Source organism: Uloborus diversus, chromosome 9 (assembly GCF_026930045.1).
Source record: "Uloborus diversus isolate 005 chromosome 9, Udiv.v.3.1, whole genome shotgun sequence".
Lineage (NCBI taxonomy): Eukaryota > Metazoa > Arthropoda > Arachnida > Araneae > Uloboridae > Uloborus > Uloborus diversus.
Genome location: NC_072739.1, coordinates 129,335,363 through 129,339,623, shown reverse-complemented (window position 1 = coordinate 129,339,623; position 4,261 = coordinate 129,335,363). Strand labels below are relative to the sequence as shown.

The 4,261-nt window shown below is 34.9% G+C and overlaps 1 protein-coding gene across 3 annotated transcripts in view; it reads left to right on the top strand.

Moving 5' to 3' along the window:
- Positions 1-4,261, top strand: part of LOC129230745 (carnitine O-palmitoyltransferase 1, liver isoform-like) — a 53,822-nt gene that overhangs the window by 4,916 nt on the left and 44,645 nt on the right. The window lies entirely within an intron of this gene.

The following is a 4,261-nucleotide window of genomic DNA, read 5'->3' as shown; positions in this document are numbered from 1 at the left end:
ACCTAAGAATCTCATTAATTCTTGTTTGTTGGTAGGAACAGGAAAAATCGGATATTGCTGAAACTTTTTTTAGGATCAGGAGAAATACCATCTGGGTGAAATTATATGGCCTAAATATTGTAGCTTAGAAACAGCAATCTTGGTCTTATCTTTGTTTAGTTTCAAACCACTTTGCCTAGCAATTTGAAATACCTTTCTTAGCTTTTCACAATGGTCTTCTAGGTTTGCACTGTACACCATAATATCATCAAAATATGGAGCGATGTCTGGACAACCTTCAAAAATGTTGTCCATGGCCATTTGGTACACTTCCGGCGCACAGGATAAACCAAAAGGCATTACGAGGAAACGGAATCTACCAAATGGTGTAATGAAAGTACACAGATCAGCACTTTCTTCGTCTAGTTGGATATGGTAGAAGGCATTTTTTGCATCTACAAGGGAAAAGATTTTTGAGCCCTTGAGCTTTGATAAGAGTTGATCCTGCGTTGGGATTTGATAGTGTTGTCTCTTGATGTATTTGTTGAGAGGACGAGGATCAAGACAAACTCGTAGAGAACCGTCTTTTTTAGGAACCACAACTATTGGATTAACCCAATCAGTCGGTTTTGTCACCTTTTCAATTATACCATTGTGTTCCATTCTCAAGAGTTCATCCTTGAGTTTATTTTCTAATGCCAATGGGATTTTGCGTGATGCAGCTATAACGGGAACTGCATTCTCATTTAAAATGATTTTATGTTTCCCGGGTAGGCGACCCACACCCTCAAAAATGTCACTATACTCTTCAATTAATTTTGACAGCTTAGGTGTATAAGATGTGTTAGGAGGAGGAACGCTATTATTAGATGAATTAACATTTGAAACACACTTGGTAGAAACACTGTTGATGCACTTTCCACTTTCTTGTGATGTGGTGTCGATTCGTTTGATGAGATTTAAATGACTGCATGCAGCCGCACTTAGTACTGGGCTGCACACTAAGATTCACTATGTGGAAGGTAAGAGCATAACACTGATTATTAACTTCACACTGTAAAACACTTTTACCAACAACTGGTAAGGCATCACCCGTATATGTACACACTTGAAGGAGATGTTTGAACAAGTGTTGGCGAATTTTTGAGACTTTTAAATATAGAAAAAGGAAGCACATTTACTTGAGCACCGGTATCCAACTTGAAAACAATGGGGAAACTATTTACAAAAATTTGTTGAAGCCAATCACAATCAGATGATGTTGATATTGTCCCAATGTATGCCACATTAGGGTTAGAGCATTCAGTTGTTGACACTTGCGAGTGCTGTTTTGGATGTCTCCTTTGCTGTCTGCAAACGCTAGCAAAATGGTTTTGCATTTGGCAGTTGTGGCAGGTTTTGCCATAAGCTGGACAATTCCGGGGAGCATGTTGTGACCCACATCTGGAGCATGGTCGTTTTCTCTGCACTTGAGATGCATTTTTCTTGGCAGATTTAGCTTAAATTGGTGTGTACTTGTGCTTGAGTTACCTTGACCCTGGAGCTTCTTGGATTTTTGATGGCTGATTGCATCAACTTGCTTAGATGAAGATTGCTGTGACATTGCAAGAGAGTGCAATTTTGAGAGCTCAGCTGACTTGCAGATTTCTACAGTCTTTTTTAATGAGAGTTCTGGTTCCCTAAGCAGGCGTTCACGCAAAACATCATCGCGTAACCCCTGAATTATGCGATCCTTAATGTTCCGATCGTAAGCAGCATCGAACTCACATTGATCTGCTTGCAGCTTGATTTCTGTAACGAACGAGTCGAAGTTCTGACCTGGTTTCTGATACATATTGTTGAACACGAAAGTGCGAGTGTTACGTTACGATATGGTTTGTAGTGGTCATCAAATTTATCTAAAACTTGCTTGACATTCTTGTCTGACCAGCTGTAAGGGTTGGAAAGTCGAAAGTTAAGTAATCTTTGTATGAGGATTTTCCAATGACGCTTAGCAACAAAGCGATTCGAGTTTCGTCATCTTCCTTGCTGTACTTTACTGCAGTTTCAAACAGTTCATATTTCTGTCTCCAGTCGCTCCAAGCCTCTGCTGGGTTATCTCCAGGAACGAATATTTCCATCTGAAGAAGTTGATGCGCCATGCTGACTCTAGATGCTTAAGTCCACACAACGAAAAATAAGTTTAAAAATATGGCACTTTTCGAAATCTGCAAGTAATATTTTCTTCTGACACCATGTTATATATATGTTTATGAACTTAGATGGTTTTGAAATAAGGACATAGATGAGATTCAGTAAGATTAAGTTTAATAGTGCTGCGTCATAAGCACGCACCGCATGATGGATGATGAAGTGAACAACAACGTTGGTCAGGGAGCGGTTGCAGTTAAGAGGTAGAATAGCGATTCCGATTAAATAGATACATGGACTAACTATAATTACATGACACTCCCCATTGCAGTCAACCTTCCAGATGCCAAAACTTTATTTTTTCCTCTACATTGTGTCTTTGATAGTTACCTTTACTTTCATAGTGTGTAATGTTAGTATTATAGTCACTAGACATTATATATATTATATGTCTCTCTTTGTTAGTACCTCTGTTAATGTCTCTCATCTCCACTTTTAATCTGGTTATACAAATTAGGAAAAAGGTGAATAAAAAGAAACTATTTAGAAATGCTCTTGATGTGATGCATAGTAAAAAAGTATTGCATGATTTTGATACAAGTGACATTTTTTTTTATTGCATATGCAGGGCCTGATTACCCAAAAAGCTCCGGAAGCTTGAGCTTCCCCTCTTAATTTTAAGGAGACAGAATTCTGACCCCTCTGGAGACAGAAAAGATAAAAAAATCAGTTTCAGCTTTTAAAATGCAGTTTTAAGGAGATTGCAAACCATTAGAGCTGGTTTCAATCAAATTTGGCCTAACTTCATAACAATGTAGGGGGAGTTGGGGCATCTTGGTCTGCTTTCTTACATTTGTTTTTCTCATCAAAATATTTAATAAAGAGTTCAGTTTTCTACAGTTTTTACTCATCATTTCAGATTTTTTTTGGAATTGATTAGCTTTTTTTAAATAATTTTTTAACAGAACCTTGTAAGGGTACCCTGGAATACATTGATCTGCCTAAGGGAGCATGTTGGACTGCATTATGCAAGCAACTTCTGTTATAATTTTAGTGATAAATATTATCCAATATTCTAATTATAACTTATTTTCTTTTGTGTATAGAATGAAAAACATAAAATTTAAAGATCAATATAACACATTGAATTGATTTTAATTGTTAAACTCTCTTGAATTGAAAATAGCAATGAGTATTCAGTATTAGTTCACAATTATGTATTTAAGACTAAAAAAAAAAAACCATGAGAAAATTGATGAAGATTAAATTTAGTAAAAAATGCATTAAATGATATTTGGGATTAAGGTTGGTTAATTCCTGAGCAGACAGGAAAGAATTCTGGAAAAATGACTTGTGTCACTTTTATGCACAGTCGCATCAGTATTTGCTGGGGGGGGGGACGTTTTTTTTCATCATTTTGTGGCATGAAACAAATCTAAAATTAAAAGAAAAGAATCCTGGTGAACAAATGCCAAATATTTTCAAAGAAAAAGTACAATAAAATTGACATCTTTAAGTTAGTTTGTCTTTGTGTTCCAAAATTAACTAGATAGAGTAAAATTAGATAATTTTAAGAATCATCTTACTTTTTTCATCTTTCAATCAATTATTTGTTTTGAGTTTCTCTGTTGAAGTCTTGTTTGGCAAAAATGTATGTTTAATTCAAGAACCTTTTTACAAACCAATTATCTGCAGAATTTTAGAAGAATAGCTGAAAATATAAATAATAAAAAGTGCAGATACAAAATTAATCTTTTGGTAAAATTAATTTTGTATAATTTTTGTTAAATAATTATGAAATGTACCTTTGCTGATTTCCCTAAGTTTTTTATTAATATTTTTGTATATGTGAAACATGCAATATACAAACAAATTGAATAACGTTATAACTATTGTGATTTAAGAGAGAAAAAAGTTTTAAATTACTTGGGGTAGGTTAACTCGGTCCTAAGTGCCAAGTGCCCCAGAAAAAGTGGACCTAGTACCTCTATGTGCCTGGTCTGAAAATTGCCATCATAATTTTTTTTTTTGTATATTACAGGGAAAAAAAAAAAAAAAAAAAAACTGCGAATAATTGTGAGATAAAAGAAAGAACTTATACTTTAAAACAGGAGTTCTATTTATTTACTGCAGTCTTAATGAAAGCTATTTA